The sequence below is a fragment of the Vanellus vanellus genome (genome assembly GCF_965231255.1).
Source record: "Vanellus vanellus genome assembly, chromosome: 3".
Lineage (NCBI taxonomy): Eukaryota > Metazoa > Chordata > Aves > Charadriiformes > Charadriidae > Vanellus > Vanellus vanellus.
Window position 1 is genome coordinate 79,529,224 of NC_138907.1, and position 18,399 is coordinate 79,547,622.

At 36.0% G+C, this 18,399-nt stretch overlaps 1 protein-coding gene across 1 annotated transcript in view; it reads left to right on the top strand.

Moving 5' to 3' along the window:
- Nucleotides 1-18,399, top strand: part of ATG5 (autophagy related 5) — an 81,597-nt gene that overhangs the window by 38,057 nt on the left and 25,141 nt on the right. The window lies entirely within an intron of this gene.

Sequence of the window (18,399 nt, forward strand, 5' to 3'; positions counted from 1 at the left end):
GCGCTGATTACTGCTCTTCATAAGTCTATGTATATAAAGGAATTTTCAGAATGTGTTAGAAAGGGTGAGATTTGATTCCAAGCAAGGGGTATGTTCCTGTAATTCTATCATAATTTTGCAGTACTTAGTGACAGGCTTGCATATGCTCAAGTAACTGAAGTATTCTGAAGATGCATTTTACCGCCACCCCAATTGCATTTCATTTCCAGTAGTGCTGGTAGAAGGCAGCTTTGCATTCAAATTGGTTGCTTGCATATCCCTGCATAAATACCTGAAAGCAAATTTAGCCTGGGTTTGTGTTACAGTGGACGTTTATTCCCAATGTGTTTTCACAGTGTTTTTGCAGATACTTAAGGATATACAGGTGGATGGCAGGAAATTACTAGGCTTTGCCTTCAGTGGGGAGAGTTCCTTCTCTTAGTCTCCATACTTCCATTACTCTGAAATCATTAGAAGGAAATTCTGTGAAGGGAACTGCCTAGATTGTCTTTTGGCAGTATAAGGTGGATGAATTTGTTTTCCTTCAAAGAAATGTACTAGATTGTTATCAACTAAGAAAAATCCGTTTTAGCAACAATTAAATGTGACCGGGAGAAGTTACTGCAGAAAAAATGCATGCAATAAAGTAATCTGACATGCTTTTCACTGAAGGTCTGATATTTTCAAAACTCAAAGGCTCTTTCAATTGTAAAGCTTGTCTATTAAAATACATTTCTGAAGAATAATATGAATCATATCTCATGTGGTATCCAAATCTGATGGTGTGCGGGGGAGAAAGATGATAAAAATACAAAGGTCGTACTTGGGTAAGTCAGAACTAAACTAACCACAGGTAATTTTAAAAGCCCTTGACCAGCACCACTTCTTTTAAGCGTAGCGGCTAAGATGGGACCAGGATCCTGGCATCTACTGTAGAAGATTAAGAAAAAGACTGATTATCACTAAGGATCAACTCATTTGCAATTTTAAGTGTTAGTGAAGAGATCTTGGAGGTTTTATTACCAGCTATCATAGTCTAAACTGTGTCATATGGAACTTGTCAAAGGTTCATCTGGTACATAGGTGGAAATTTTTTGTACCAGAGATGGTTTAAAAATAGCAATTATAATTCTGTGACACTTTTACTTAAATGCATTAAAAATGCCCGCTTCAGAGTTGTATTATGCATTTAAGAGTCCTGCTTTTCTTGTACAGTATTAGAGCCAGTTTGGCTTGAGGACTTTTCCCCCATGTTTATAAGACTAGCTGGTTTTGGACTTTCTAATTGAACAAACTGTATGGCTGACAGGTGGCAGGAAGTTTTCATCAGTCTTTGGCTTCAGGCACCGTGATGGGGCTTATTAGTCAGGCACTGGAGAAGAGTCTCTACATGCTGATAGAGACTACCCTGATGAACTGCTGTCTTATGCTGCAGGTGGGAGCACTCTGAGGCTCAGCTGTTGTGCACTTAGTTTGCACTTATCCCTGAGTTTTGGTATCTTGCCCTCTCCCTGTGTCGTGCTCACCCACTTGCACTTGCTTGAGCTCTGTCAGTCTTCTTCCCTTCCTCTGGAATCTGCTCTATGATTATATGAGAATTTAAGTTGGAAATAGCATTTCATTCTTGAGAATAAAATTACAAAAGTGGGTTAAAGAAAACGCATGAAAACTCTTCATGACAGTTCTTCTGAGCCTTTCTAAAGTCTTACTTGGCTAAAGGCAGGCTGGCTGTCGTGTGCTTGCCAGCCCGAGAGGGGATAATCTGGGATTGCTTGTTTGCTTTTTCCTTTATTTGGGTACTGGGACATGCCATGGTACTGCAATGACCATTTCCTTTGCCTCTTTTTCTAAGGAGTTTGATTAGATTATTAATTTTATTGGCTAATTGCATAGTAGGCTTTAGCTTTGAAAGATTTTTTTTTTTCTTATCCTAAGTCCCTTAAGCTGTTGCGATTAAATCATACAGTCACAAATTGTTATGACATTTGTCTGCCTTAGTAATGTGAGTGAAACTCTTCATACTTGATAATACATTGGTTAAATCCAACACTTTGCTCTTTATGTCAAAGTTGCAGTACTGAGATGTCTAAATAGATTTAAATGTCTACCATGACCTGTCCGCTAAAAATAGCAAGGTGGGAGGGGGAAATGAAATATTCTAAGACATTATTAATATCTGGCTCAATAAATGAATCAGAAGCCCAAGCACAGCCCTTTTCCAAGCAATGGAAGACTGGTTTATTCCTATTTCCACACTTGTTGGCAGAGCTCAGATAATCAATTGCAAAACCCATTACAAGTATGCAAATCAGCATCACAATTTGGCCCATGTTATGTGTTATGACAACCACTCAAAAACTGATCAAAACAGATTGTTTTGAAAGACACTGGGTCCACCTGTAAAGTTCTCAAGTAATAATGAATACATCCTTTTGCAGTACTGGGTTTTTAACGTCTTTTTAACGTCTTTTTTTCTTTTGGGCAGAAAGCCTCATTGCCTTTCAAGGGTGAACTTATCTGACTTCAGTTTCTAGATTTTTGTTTTGCCTTACACCCCTTTAAAGTCATCTGACTTTCTAACCTCCGAGTTCACTTATGGAGTGATTTCAACAGCTTCAGTTTTCTTTGGTAAGCTGAATCAATTCAGCTCTTTAAGCCTCTTGTCATGAGGCTTGCTTACCAGTGCTGAAGTTGGGTTTGGTGGTTTTTTTCAGTCATCTTTTCAAACACTAGCTGATATTTTGGTAATCCTCAAGATTAGTCTTAAAGTTAGGGAGACATAGAGGCCCAAAATAATGTTTGTTTCTATATGGGTTTAGATCAAAAATACTTCAAGCACTGGTGGGATCGAGGTAAAGTTAGCTGCCACTTGAAACTGCAGATCTGAAAAGTTTTATGACAGAAGTTGAAATTGCAATCACTTGTCAAGCAAAAGAACTAGAAAATGTTAAGTGCTGTCGACCTGAAGAGGGCAACAGAACACAGCAAGTTTCAGCATCTTGTTGGCTAGTGCAAAATGCTCTTGAATAAACTTGTAATACCTTATTTAATTTTTTTCTTATTTATTAAAAATAACATTTTCATAAAGGACCTGTTGAAAATAGATGAATTTATTTTAAAAAAAAATTCCTTTTACAAAGAGAAAGTTTGATTGAATAGGAAAATAATGTGAAATGTTGATTTGTGTAACAGAGCTGTATTCAGCTGAGTTTCTGTGCTGAAAAGAGAAAAACTGATTCATCATCAATCGAGTACACAGAATGACTTATTCTAATAACTGATGGTTCAGCACTGAAGAAACAATAGCACACTTTCACCAGTTTTAAATTACTTCAAAATCAAAGCTGTATGAATTAGAAAGTTCAAAAGCTTTGCTAGGCAAACATTTTTCCTAGTGCCTTGTTTTTGGAAAAAACAAAACAAAACCCCTTCTAGCTAGGATTGCATGTGGGCAGCATGATCCTTAAGTTGCTATGAATATTTGTTTTCTGAACTTGATTGCTTAGTTCTGTGCTGAAAGTAATAGCAATCTGACAAGTTGTCACCTTGAGTTGAAGGTCACTGTCACCACAACTGAGGTTCCATAATTGCGTGAGCTTTTCTGGTCCATTGAATTACAAAGTTACAATGGCTAGCTCAAACCGATGCTGTCAAAGATGACTTTTTACACGTTTTGTATTAAGGAATATCCATGCAGTTCTTTTAAAAGACTTGAGGAACCTGTATGCAAGATCAGCTGTATGCCTTTAAGAATCTCAGTTCAGGATAGAGGCTGTCAATCAGAGTTTAAAAGAAAAATTCTGAGATTATAAACTGTATTTGTTGTCGGATATGTGACTAAAGTGTACATAACTATGCCCAATTTATCTGTAAAACTGTCAATCTGCCTAGTTCAAAGCTATTGTAAAAGTTGCGTAGTGTTCAGGGAAGCAGACTCGGAAGAGATGAGGCTATAAAACCCCAATTTGAGTGTTTTCTCTGGGCAGTGGTTGAACTGTTACCAAGGTGGATAGTTTTAAGCTAGTTCAGGCTTGTCAACAGGGGCTACAGTAATCAGTTGAATGTAGATGTAGCATGTATACAAAGAATAAACTAGTTTAGTTTTTACGAAAAATAGTTTGTTGAGGATCTCAGTTACATTATAACTAGTTTAAAATGATTTAGGGATATACCGGATTCTGCATATTGGGTAAAACTGGGTAGTATTTTGTTTTAAATCCTTTTTTATCTTGCCAGGTGCTCTTAGACCTTAGAAGAATCTAGGTGTATCAAAAACCAGTAGCATCTCAGCAGTCAATAAATTAACTTTGTGTAAACAGTTGCATAGATGTATTTTTTGTTAGCAGAAGATAAGTCAAAATAAATTTTGAGTTATGATAAAATAATGAACATTTTTTGGTGAAAAAAAATTGTCTATTCCTAACTTGAAAAATGCCATTATCTTACCAAATGTCTTATGCACTCCCTAATCACAACTTGGTAGTTACTTTTTTAGAAAATTCTTTTTGTATAAAACTCTAATTTGTCATCTTTTCTCTGAATTAACTAATAATAACGAACTTGGATATAAATAAGCTTATGTAAATGTTCATGCTACAAATTGGAATGTAAACTACGAAGTTTGAATTCTTGTGGCTCTATTTCCCTAAACTGTTTTATTAAGGTGACACTCTTGTAGATTTGTATATCATCCTAAATTTGTTATGAAAGTTAATATATATATATGCAGTTAAGAAAAAAATAATTGCACTTTTCACCTCAACCTTGAGTGTTAATTCTTAAGACTATGAGTATGTTGAGAGGCTGGGATGAAGACAATGAATGAAACGGTTATTCAGTTGAATTAGGTCTGTGTAGAGTTACTGTTCTATCTTGTAATTTAAATGCAGTGCTCTTTAGTATACTGCTGCCTTTTGATCATTAAAGCTGATCATTTTACTTCTCTGTTTCACTCGATTTAGTCAACACAAACTGATTTGCCACTTTCACTACATACTTTATTATGTGGTCAGGTTCTTATTTTGTAGCAAGAGGGATTTTTGCTACCTGAAACTTGCTATCCGGAGCTGTATATTCCTCCATGATTGGCTCTTGTACTCTGACATAATAGCAAAAAACCCTCATAGTTGGTGAACTCCTTTGCATTCAGAAAAAGAGAAGAAGCAGATATGGAATTTTTTCTTCAGAGGAGATGAAGAATGCCATCTTCAAGAGTTATTTCTGTGGCTGTGCAGCATATGCAGTGCCTATTGCTTAGGAATTAAACTAGAACAAAGCCTAGCCTATGATGATGATGCAAAAAGTTAACTGTGCATAGATGAAAGTCACAGCAGTACTTGTTTTGATTTGTCAATGTTGGTATGCCATCTTATTTTTCCTTTACTTATTTTTAAGTAAAATAGGAAAATAAAGCAGCTTAATTTTTGTGTGAAATTGAGGATTAGAAAATACAGAAAGTGTTCAATTTTTGAAAAGTACCAAGACTTCTATTTGCACTTTCCAGAAGACTGAAAGCAAATTGTACACAGGTAAGTGTTGAATGGACCAAACCTATGAGGAAGTGGGATATGACATCATACTCTAAGAATATATTATGAATTAACAAACAAATTTCTGAAATGTTGCTATCCTTGACTATAGGAGTATATTATAATAATATTATATATATAATATCAATATAATAATGGTAGTTAATCATTATGGTAGAAAACTAAGGAGCATTATTGGTTTTGCTTTTAAGTAGATTGAAAGTGTTCTATGAAGTATTGTATTATTCATTTCTTTTAAGCAAACAATGTCATATTTGCTTTTGTGGATGTAAATTCATTTCTACAGTTTGCTTCATAGGTAGTCAGTACTCAGTTACTTACTTTTATGTGAGGCTTAGGTCTGCATATGCGCATAAGACTGCAACTGTGAAAAGCACTATTGATTTCTTGTCAATGACTCTTCAGATACCTTTATTTTACCAATTTGCAATACGAATCCTTTTCTGGGAAGGAAATTTAATACTTCAAGGCCATGCTTATATTGTAGGTGTCTTTGTCATCTTAGTGCACAACAAAACTGTCTCTTGGAACTGTTTCTTCTATTTAGTCTCTGTAATTTCTGGCTTTATGACCATTGCCTGCTGTCTGTTCTGTGTATTATCACTCTTGAGCGTTGACTCTTCCGCTCCTAGGATCTGTACTTCATTGAGGTTAAATAATGCAAAGTCAGTTTTTCAGAGAACATAGGGCTACTTTCCCTGCGCAAGCAAATTTTACAGGTCATTTGAAAGACCAGGCTACAGCCAGAATGTGGTTCAGCCATGCTTGTTAGGTATTAGGACATGAAAGTGGTTGTGAGTGGTACTTCTGCAACTTTTGGTATGGAACTGGTAATGGAACTTCTGGCAATATATACTCTTGCTAAAAACGATTCACAAGGTATAACAGGACATTTACTTTGGATAATGTTTGTTCCAGGTTGTCGTAAAAACCTTTGATTTTTGGTATATTCTGCCCAGAACTCTGTTTTTCTTAGACCCTTCTTGTAAAGCAGCTGGATCATCACCACCTTTCAAACCTTTGTTCCCTTTTTCTTGCGACACAGACACTGGGTAGTTTTCGTAGTATTACAGGTGTACTCTTTCCCTGTCAGAAATGTTGTAGTGCAGATGGCAAACAATAAAATGCTTATTTAGCAAAGCAGTTTGAGTTTTTAGATTGTTGTGAAGCAAAATTGCTGCTTCTAGGTAATGTATCTGCACTGTATTTTGGATTACAGCATGTACTCCTCTAGTTCTAGAGGTTTTTAGCCCTTTCTGGCAAAGGTCACTTAGCTGGATGTATCTGCTACGTATCTGCAGATGAAGAGTCATTCAGGGGTTTTCATCTTCTTTGTTACCAATAGGCTCCTTAGATCTTGATTTCTCTCTCCTTCCTCTTTTGTGGGAGATTTTTCCTCTATGGGAACATCAGGAAATACTTCTCTACTGTGAAGGTCACCAAGCACTGGCACAGGTTGCCCAGAGAGGTTGTGGAGTCCTCATCCCATTTTGACTATCAGGGATACTCAAAAGCTGCTTGGACATGGGTATCTGTCTATAGGTGGCCCTGCTTTGGCGTGGGATTTGGGCCAGATATCCTCCAGAGGTCCCCTTCCAGCCTCAACTGTTCTGGGATTCTCCAAGTGATCATGCTCTGTAAAGAATACTACTTGGAGTCACTCACAGCATAATAAGAATTTTAAGGGTGTTCTTTAACACGTCTTAATGAACGGATGTACATTCTCAACCTATTATCCATCCAATTGTTTTCTCACAGAAACTTTGAAGAACTATGAAATTCTTGGTTGAGAACTGAAGAAAGAGTAAACTCAGTCCTTCCAGAGGTGATTTGGCAGCTTGCAGAAGATTTTCTGTGGACATAAAACACATTTCAAAGAAGTGTTGTGTTTCCCAACAGCAATGAATTTATCAACCAATTGCAGACTTGCTCAGAAACAACAGTATGAAAATACTTCCCTACTGTGAGGGTCACCAAGCACTGGCACAGGTTTCCCACAGAGGTTGTGGAGTCCTCATCCTATTTTGACTATCAGGGATACTCAAAAGCTGCTTGGACATGGGTATCTGTCTATAGGTGGCCCTGCTTGAGCATGGGATTTGGGCCAGATATCCTCCAGAGGTCCCTTCCAGCCTCAACCATTCTGGGATTCTGTGATTCAGAATCAACGTGCTAGCATGCTGAAAAGCCATTTGGAAAACCCAAAAGATGTTCTATCGAGCTACAGAAGCTTAAATTGTTCCTTAGGAGCCATTGTTCTTATGAAATATATGACAGGCTCCTACTTGAGGCTACAAAGCTAAAATCTAGGATTCCTAGAAGGATCTGTGATATGTTTGTGCCTTTTTTCTCCTTTATGCCCTTATGCAGTGTGGTGTATGTTTGATGTGGATACAAAATCAGTGTGGACAGCCTGATGCATCTTAAGAAACAGTTACAAAAGTGAAGCAATGTCTTCTATGCTGAAGCGCTACGATTAAGCCAAGCCATTACATTTTTAATTGAGAAGCCATTACATTTTTAATTGAGTGAATTTGGTAATGGATGTGTTCTAACTAAGCATATATTTTTCAGATTAGTAGAACATGTGCTAGGACTTTTAACTTTCAAAGGTTTTACATGGTTGTAATAAGTCATTTTGTTGCTGTTACATAAAGCTTTTTCTAAAAGATTGTAAGGAAGCATGTTGCCAGTTTAAATAATATAGAAAAGGGTGGTATATTAAATGGTTCTTTAATCTTTTTAAAGATGAGCAAGTGATGGCCCTTTAGCAACATACGTGGAAGAATTAACCAAAATAGCTGCCGTATTTCTCTGTAAGTTTGTACTAATGCTAAATTACTGTTAATTATGTAGGAAGTTAGGATGGAACTGCAGTTGCTTCATACAGTTTGCTCTGCTCAATGAAAGGCTTCAAAGAAGATGTGATTAGGAGAATAGTCCTTAACCCCTCGTGACCAAAAATTGTTCAATATTATTGTCTAGACATAACTGTAATAAGGCCTGCTACATAAAACTTCAACCTTATTCTGGATGTGTTTATAATTCTAGTTGTAGCTTTAATTTGACTAGAGTCTTGGCTAAGAAACTAGTTAATTCCGGCATTAAGTATTACTTGCATCAGTCCTTGACATAACGTTTGCTATGTAACAGACAATAACAAGTTAAAGCCTCCACCAAGGGAACTCATCGTATAATTGTTCTTGCTTTTAAAACAGTGATCATTAATGTTCAAAGCCTAAAGGATTTCCAATTTGTGTCATACTGTTAAGAGCGCTTTCAAGAATAACAAAACTTTCACTTTACTTGATATGTGTACAGGTTATAATTTTGACCGCAAGCTTATATTTATATTTTCTTGATCATGTGAAGTATGCAAAGGTAGGAAAATCAGTTTGAGGTAATTTGGATACACACTCCTACAGGGGAAGAATGATCCATTGAGTAAGTTTGTATGTCCTTCATGTTATCCAATATTCTTTTAACAGGAGATGTTATTTTCATATCTTACCTTTTCATGTTATTTCAAATCTTAGGAGTCAGTTTTAAAGACGTATCCAAATACACATTTGTCATGACCATATTAAAGTGTATGTACAGGTATTCATAGAATTATCTTAAACTTCAATCTAGTGATACACTTCTGCACTACTAGTTTATGTGACTGCTGCTAGTGTAAATTAAATGCATAAACTGTAGCCCATTTGTTTTTCTTTTTTCTTTCCCTTTTTTGTTGTTGCACACCTCTTAAAAATACTAGGGAATATAAAGTTCCTGTTCATCACAATAAAGTCTTTAAACTTCATGAGGAAACCAAAGCTTCCTTCTCACCACATTACTACGGAAATCCTAATTCAAACTCAAGAAAAAGTGAAAGGATGCATATTTTCTATATGTTGTAATCGGGGTGTATATTGTAATCTTTATAGCCATTGAAAATATGTAATTTATTAGAGCAATTTAAAATGTGTTATGGGGAAAAACAAGTAATTTGATTTATTCTATATGTTGACTTTACAGCTAGTCCTGCAACCCACATCACATCCTGTCAGTGAGTCAATTTTTCTGGTAATTCTAGATAGATGTGTTGAGCGTGTTTATACTCCTTTTCATCTTCTGGTTTTTAGTTACATATTGGACATATAAACCATTGCTAAGTTGTTTTATTCAAAACATTTTAATCAGTTCTATTTTGTAATGTTATGTACTTTATTCTCTGAACAGTGATGTGACACTGCACGTAAGCAGTTCAAAATTCTGAATGCTAATAAAAGTAGTGCCAGCCTTATTCAAAGCATACAAAATCATAACTAGAGCATCTATTAGATGGAATTTACAGAGACTAATTAAAGAAATACTAGAAATAGTCTTTTAATTTTCTTGGAACGTTGTTCCAGTCCTAACAACTTGAAGAGTAAGTGAAATAGAAAAATGATCAAAGGTGTACCATAAAGCAATGGGGTGTCTAGGAGAAGCCCTCTATAGCTTCAAAGATTTGAAGGAGGGGAGAGGAGTAATGATTACAGAATAAAGACAAATCCTGTTGACTGTTTTATGCCTCTCATAATAGAAGCTCAAAAAATATTGATGAAATTTAAAAGGTGACAGATTTCAGATAGATAAAACAGGACATCACTTCCTTTTTTTGTGTTTCAGTGTGTGTACTTCAGTTTGTTGAGCTGAAAATCAAGGGTGAACTTGCTGTTTTATGAAAGAGATGACATTTATAGATTTTTAATAGATGATTGAGGAAGAGCAAGTTCTTTGAAGCTTCTTTCAGTGTGTATATGTATTTCTTATTGAGTTTAGCCAGTTGTCATTCATAGAGTCATTGACTGCTTGTGGTGGGATTTGGCTGGGGGGGATTGCTTGAAATGCAGAGGAAGACATGTAACTTTCATTTTTAGTTTGTTTTACTGGGGCTCTGTGGATGCCTCTCACAATCTGCTGGTTTAATATTTCAAATGAAAGCTGGCAGAGGGAAATGGAGGAGAGCAGTTACTGATTTTTAGCTGAGTCTGTGTAAAGGTATAAAAATAAAAGTTAAATCTGAGTAATCAGTTTGTGAGGTCTACGGTTGAGAGAGTTTCTTTAGTCCAAACTGCACTAGTATGCTTTTGAAGAGAATGGTATGTTCCTTCTAGCAAAGAAATTGGCAAGGATAAATTCTATGTGCTGGCAACAGTGTAACTAGTGCTTCTAAGGAGATTATTTAATATCAGGGGACCATGTTCTTTTTAAAACAATAAATAGATAAAAATAAAAAGAGGTGCTTTAGTGTGTTTCATTATCATCCTGGTTGAGCATCAAGTTTCCTGAAGGTAACCGTTAATTTTGTCACTGGAAAGTTCGACCTAGTGTGAAATGCTGTTCTCTAGAGTGGGAGAGACAACCTTGCACGGTGACTGTAAATTAGGCTTCGTGTAGAAAGAAGATGGTTTTGCCTTTTTTTTTTTTTTTTTGAGACAGCATCATAGAAATACCTTGTTTCAGTATTCTAGTAGAATGAATATTATCAGCATTTGAATTTCCTCCCATTTGTGTGTTTGTTGTCATCAGAAAGCAGCAATTTGCAAACAGACCCTTAAAGCATTAGTCAAGAGTGGTGCAGTCTTGGGTGTTGGAGCAATTATGAAATAGTTGCCTTGTGTCCTTACAAACTAAGCCAAAAATAAAGCTATAACTTGAGCCCATCTGTCTCTGAAAGTCACTGCCGGTTTTTACACTAGAATTGTTTCATTGTAAACCTGTGGGCATAAAAAGTGAGAGAACAGCTTTTCTTGAAACTCCTTGCATTCTGGCAGCCTAAGAGCTCACACACACTCTTTGGAGGGAACAGAGATAATTAATTAATACTTCAATGCAGAAATTCAGATACCTTAAGATTTCATAAAGCAATATGAATATTCTGAGCAGTTTATTTACTTAAATTTCTATTTTTCTATACATCAACTTTGCTGTTACCACAACACTTATACAGCCTGGAGCAAGTCTGTGATAAATAATACATTGATGTTAAGGACAGTGATCAAAGTTCCTTTCAGTGCAGAAAAATACTAGACTAATAAGAAAAAGTGATTCAGAGATGTTTCAGAGGCATTTATAAAACTAGCATACTCACATTAGATTTTTTTTTTTTAAGCTGGTCAATATATTTACACTGTATTTTCTCTCTTGTAGAGTAATTCCAATTGTCTGAGATCACTGAATGTGAATTTATTTCATGTTTGGCTTTATCGCATTCACCTTGGTAAAACACAATGTTAAACTATGTATAATTTAATAAAGATATATGGTTGCTAAAATTATTTTCCTCCTTTGGAAATCTTTATGATAATTTCAGAGTCTATGGGAAGTCTCCTTCTGTTTTAGTGAATCATTTGTATCAGATTTTTCATTAAAACAATCTTGCATTTTGCTTCTAGCAGGTAACTTGCTTTGAGTTGCTTTAATAGTTGTATTTTGGGGAGTAAGATTTCTGTATCTTACATTGAGTTTTTTTTTAAAAGTTGAAGTGCAAAAGTGTTGTCTTTGGATCATAATAAATATAACTGATATAGTTTTGTCTGACACAGTAAACATTTTTGAGTCTTGTTTGCTATCTTACAGCTTGTGAAGTGGTAAGAAAGATATCACTTCCGTATTAATTTTTATCCAAGCATCTAATGAAGATGTAAGAATCAGGTTTTTTGCTTTAAATATGTTTTATATCAGAGAGGAATCTTTTTTTATTTTTCCTTCTGTTTCTCAAACTGCTCTTTGAGTAATGACAGCTTGTTAAGAAAAGGCTTCCTTCATTTGTGTTGAAATGAATAAATGACCTTTTATTGAATTATTCGGGAAGTGGACACAGTTTAAGTTTATTTGTAATTAACAAACATGGATTATTTTAATTTAAAAAAAAATAAATCTGTAGGTTTGTGGCTAATTTACTGGACTGCAGTGTTTGTGCATAGGTATACTATCCTACAATGCAGCAATGAAAATGAAGTTACCTTGATGGTGTGTTTTGGCATTTAAATAATGGATTTCAAATTGTGCTGTAACTTGAATCTCTAGCCTTAGAGTGTAGAAATGTATTATTTCTTAGCACACCTTGAAAATACTGTTTCAAGGTTATCCTGACTGAAGTGCAAAGTGATTGCTTATAAAATAGTTGATGAAGAAGTAAGAGTATAATATTTTTTTTTTCAATATTTTTTGAAGTAAAATACTGAGACTCCATCTGACAATCTGGAGATTCAGATCCAATCTTTCAGAATCTATTTATTTAGAAGCATAAGCTGGAAGGTATGATGGGAAATAGCAGCAATTGTGAATAGTGAAATATTTTAAGATTGAAAACACAAGTTAAAAGTAAGATCAGACCATACGAGAACAAATCAATTTAATAAGTAATGCAGCGTCTCCTGTGTTTTTTAATTTGAGATTACAAATGGAAGTGAAAGGGAGAATTTGAAGTTTAACATAGCAAGTTTGTGCCTAGAGTAGTATTTCCTTCAATACATGCTTGCCTAGTGCTTTTTGTAAGCTTTTATTAATTGAATGATGAAATAGGAATCACAAGTATCAGTTAACTAGTATTGATCTTTTTAGCTACATGATCACCCTTGGTATGTTGTGGATTTAATTAGGATACGAGTATCACACTAGATTCTTCTGTCGTCCTAGCATAGGCTTAAGGTGCCTTGATAGGTGGAACATAAATGAATACTTCAAAATGTTAAATAGGTTGTATAAACAATAAATAAGCAGGAAACTGCAAAAAAAAAAAAGGACTGCTACAGATATTGGCTAGTTATTTATATGGAAATATTTTGCAGCATTTAATTTAACTTATAAATTGTTTTGAGTTACACTGGCCATTGCAAAAGCAAAGATTAATTTTTAGTTTTGCTTTTGTTTAAGAACGAGCATGATTGGAGGGAGGAAGCTTAGAACAGCAGCACTGAATGGCGTAGGAAGAATTCGAGGTCTATGTACACACAATTTTGCTTATAAAGCATTTTATCTGCTATGATCACCAGCTTAATCAGCCTGCAGGCATTACAGTAATGCAGAATAATGAATGTGAGTTGAATTTTACTGATTTCTTTACTGTATAGTCTCTTGTTTGTTTTCTAGATGATGATAGTCAATGTTTACCCTGCTATTCGAATGTTCTTCTTCCTATATCCACTGATGCTATTTGTTGCATAGGCTGCCTTGCTGGCTTGTTTTGGCATCTAACGTTAGCTGTTTACATATGTAAAAGCTTTCTCGGATGGGGTATTGTTTTATTCATTGGAGATTTTTTCCAGAAGCCAGTCAAATGTTTCTGTTGGCCTTAATCTGCAGGTATCAGGATATATGAAATTACCTTAAAAGCCAAGTAACCCCTCTTAATATGTGACTAGTTTCTGAATGGAAGTCAAAATATGCAGCACTTGAATCAACTGTAGATAAGATAACATTATTAAAACCATAAAACTTTGGATGAGAGGTAGGGCAAGTTCAGGAGGGTCACCTTAGGCTAGACTGTCAGAACTTGCTTTTTTTACACACACAGAAATAGTTCTTTCCCATTCTGACACAAATTATTTCTTACCTGAGTTTATTGGTGATTTTTCAGTCTTAGCTGCCACTTCCATTTAATCTTTCAGTCCGATAACCTGCCTGTTGAGTTTCCAGTGAGTGGAGTCTTTTTTTAAAAAAAACAAAACAGAAACACTTGTGCTTTTTCCACAATGAAGTAGTACTCAGTGATTCTGGTCTAATATTAAGCAAAAAGAAGCCAAAGTAAATAAAATAACTTAAATCATTATGCAAACTCTTACTTTTAAAGCTTCCTGGTTGAGTTTAAATCAGTTTAAACAAAAAGATAAATATAAACTATGAGAGTTTTTTTAGTGTAAAGTGGTTCATTAGAAAACAACACAGACTATGAACTTCACAAGTTACTGAAAATACGATGAAGTAGGAAAGTCTCAAGTTTTATGGTTTTAGGCTGCCAGCTTATGCACATGTGGGAATTGCAAGGAATTCTTTTTTTACTTTGTGGGTTCAGTATGTATGGTAACTTTTATTTGTTTGAATACTGTTAGAGTAGCAGCAGATTGTTTAGGCAGAAAATCCAAATCCCTTCCTCTAGATAGAAATACTGTTAACTGTGATTTTTCCAGATTAAAACCCAGCAGTTCATGAGTTATGTTTTTCATTTTAAGATGCATCCTGTATAAAATATCTGACTAATTAAATTGTGGATTTCATGCAGTGTTTGATGTTCTGTTGATTCTGAAAAGGACCAGGCAAGCTGACTATTTTTTTTTTGGCAGGATGATAGGGAAGAAAGAGTTATAATTGCTAGCACAATATGTAACTATATAGCTCGTCTCTGATCCAGTGAGGCTTTATGCTGCCTTAAAGGGTCTATTAATACTTTCATAGAATCATAGAATTATTTGGGTTTGAAGGGGCCTTTAAAGGTCACCTAGTCCATTCCTCCTGCAATGAGTAGGGACATCTTCAGCTAGATCAGGTTGCTCAGAGCCACATCCAACCTGACCTTGAAGTTTCCAGGGATGGCACATCTCCCACCTCTCTGGGTAACCCTGGGTAACCTGTTCCAGCATTTCACCACCCTCATTGTAAAAAAAAAAAAAAAAAAAAAAAAAAACAAAAAACAAAAAACAAACAAAAAAAAACCAAAAAAAAAAAAAAAAAAAAAAACCACCAACCTTCTTCCTTTTATCTCGTCTAAATCTCCCCTCTTTTAGTTTAAAACCATTGCCCCTTGTCATGTCACAACAGGCCCTGGTAAAATGTTTGTCCCTCTTTTTCTTATAAGCTCCCTTTAAGTATTGAAAGGCTGCAATAAGGTCTCCTGGAGCCTTTTCTTCTCCAGGCTGAACAACCCCAACTCTCTCAGCCTGTCCTCATAGGAGAGATGTTCTGTCCCTCTGATCATTTTTATGGCCCTTCTCTGGACTTGCTCCAATAGGTCCATGTCTTTCCTGTGCTGAGGACTCCAGAGCTGGATGCAGTACTCCAGGTGGGGTCTCACAAGAGCAGAGTAGAGGGGCAGAATCACCTCCCTCGACCTGCTGGCCATGCTTCGTTTGATGCAGCCCAAGATATGGTTGGCCTTCTGGGCTGTGAGAGCACATCGTTGGCTCGTGTCCAGCTTTTTGTCCACCAGTACCCCCAAGTCCTTCTCCTCAGGGTTGCTCTCAGTCCACTCTCTGCCCAGCCTGTATTGATACCAGGGGTTGCCCTAACCCAGGTGCAAGACCCTGCACTTGGCCTTGTTGAACCTCAAGAGGGTCACATGGGCCCACTTCTCAAGCTTGTCCAGCTCCCTCAGGCATGTCAACTGCACCACTCAGCTTGGTGTTGTCCACAAACTTGCTGAGGGTGCACAAAGTCTCCATTTGTTCTGCAAAGCACAAGATTTGTGGTGCAATGTAGTAGTGCAGAAGAATGAGACATTTCGGTTGCAATAAATAAGTCTAACTTTCTAGAAAATATGTTAACTTAGAGTTGAATATTTGCTTTCATAAAAAATTGATTATTTGATATTAAATTGTGGACATGGCCAGTGTAAAATGCAGTGCAAATTTTGGGCTAGGTCTTGATATGCTCGTGTACTTGGAGGTATTTCCTTTGGAGATCTGTCATCAGCAATTACTGATTGACTCTTACCTGTTGTAACCTGCAAATGCCTCCAGCATCTTTTGAACAGCTCACAGGTTCATTGGGGCTAGACTGTAAAATAAAATAAAAAGTGTTATGTTCTGCTAAAGCTATAAAAATCTTAGTAGGAGAAAACAACGGATACTGTACAAATACACGCTTTAGTCCCTGATATAGATTATTTCAAAACATTAACAGCTATGCATTGATGTCTTTGTGGGTTAGATTACAGATAGTAGTTTTGCATGATTGATTAGCAAATATTGTACAAAACACAACATTATGTAGGCATTTGCTCATGTTGGCTATTTCTTCATGTGTTGTAGTAAATACTAGAGTAGAAAGCTGTAGTCAAATTGGACTTATATTACTAGCTACCACACTTCAGAAGGGGTGACAATAAGATTTTCTAGAATGATTTATGCTGCTATATTACTAAGATACTTTGTAAAGTTATCCTATAAACATTCCAGTTTGTAGGATGGGACTTGTCTTTTGACTCTTTTAATGCATGGGAAGGGAGAAACGTGAGCATGTTGGGGGTAATACTCTGCCCATAGAATATTTGTGAATCACAGTCTTTGTATAAACAACATGAAGTTACTTTTATCATTTTAACATTGATGGAGACCAGTGATTTTTATTTACATTATTATATCTGTATTGCTCAACACCTAAGATACAAAATTGAATTAATTTTATGTAAGTTTCATGATAGCAGCTGAGGATATTGCTTTGCAGCAATCAGCAACTGTGTGGGAGATTTTAGAAAATACATCTTTGGCTTTTCCCTCTTACTGTAATACGGCATTAAGTTATAACTAGGAAAAAAAAATATTGTAATTTGTTATTAAATAATGAGAAACTGCAAAATGCACTTGGGAAATTCTTATATGAAATGTCTATTGATGATAACCACCTTTGCCTGCATCCTCCTTCTGGTGTTTGTTTCCACTTCTGCTACTCCAGATGGTAAGCACTTGGGAGCTGTGATTAGACTTCTGTGAATAATTGAGTTTCTCTTTAAAAAATAAACTCAAAATGATAGAAAACTGTTTTGACTGTAACAATGTTTCAGGGTTTTTGTCTGTGGGTTTTGGTTTTTTTTTTTGTTTTGTTTTGCATGTACACTTCAATATAATGTGCCAGAGTTCACTTCTCAAGCGTAGATCTCTCTGAGGTGGATCCTGCTGGCTGTGTGCCTCCCATCATTTTTCAAATGTTCAGACATTTCATTAGCACTGTTTGTATCCACGTTCTGCTACCCTGAGGACACAGAGAATTGACTACAGCAGCTAGTCAGCTCCTTCTGATCAGTCTTCACAAGAAAAACTGGAAAAAAAACTTTTTTTCTATTTTTGGAGACTGTTGGCAAGAAGTAAGAAGTAGCTGTGCGTCCACAGTTCTGCCTTGTACTGCCCTGGAATTACTTTGATGTAGTGTACCGCTCTTAGGAAAAGGCTCCTTGCCCTGCTGTTTCAGAGAGGTGAATGACAATTAAGTTGTCATGCTTAAATGCTTGTGGCTTTTCATGTAGGTAGGTAGCAAAGATCATATCGTAACTTCGTTTCAAAATTAATTTTTAACTTTCAAATTTTTTACAATACTTCGTTGGGGTTTTTTCAAAAATTCCCCAGCAGGAGATAAAATAATTCTTAATGTTGAGTTGTGTTGTTTTGTTTCTATTTTTTAATTACCATAGTAGGACAGGAACCACTTTCTGAGCTGTAAGAGACTAAATTTGGAAGGGGCAGTAGCTTGTATTGCTTTTTCCAATTAAGATAATATGTGACAAGAGTGTAATTTACTGGAGCCCGGTCACCCGGAATGCAGGCCACATCAGCTGCATTCAGGAGTTAGCTGCTAGCAGAAATTTGTCAGCAGCAATTTAGAGCTTAATTACAATTTTTGGCTTGGTTAAATATGAGGTTTTTAACTTCTCTTTTCTGGCTTGTCAGGGGGAAAAAAAAAAAAGCTTTTCCTGTGCTTTCAATATCAGACTCTTGCTGAGCATGGGGTTGCTTATACAGATACTCAAGGAAGGGGATTACCTTAACACAACCACAGTTCTTAAGTGCAGCTGTAGATCGCATAAGCTACTTTGCTTCTGCTGCAGCGTTGGGAGTTTTATTGTCTGTGTTGCGGACAGTGACTGGCAGTAGTTACTGCCAGTTGATTTGCTTTTTTGGTCTCCAAAAGA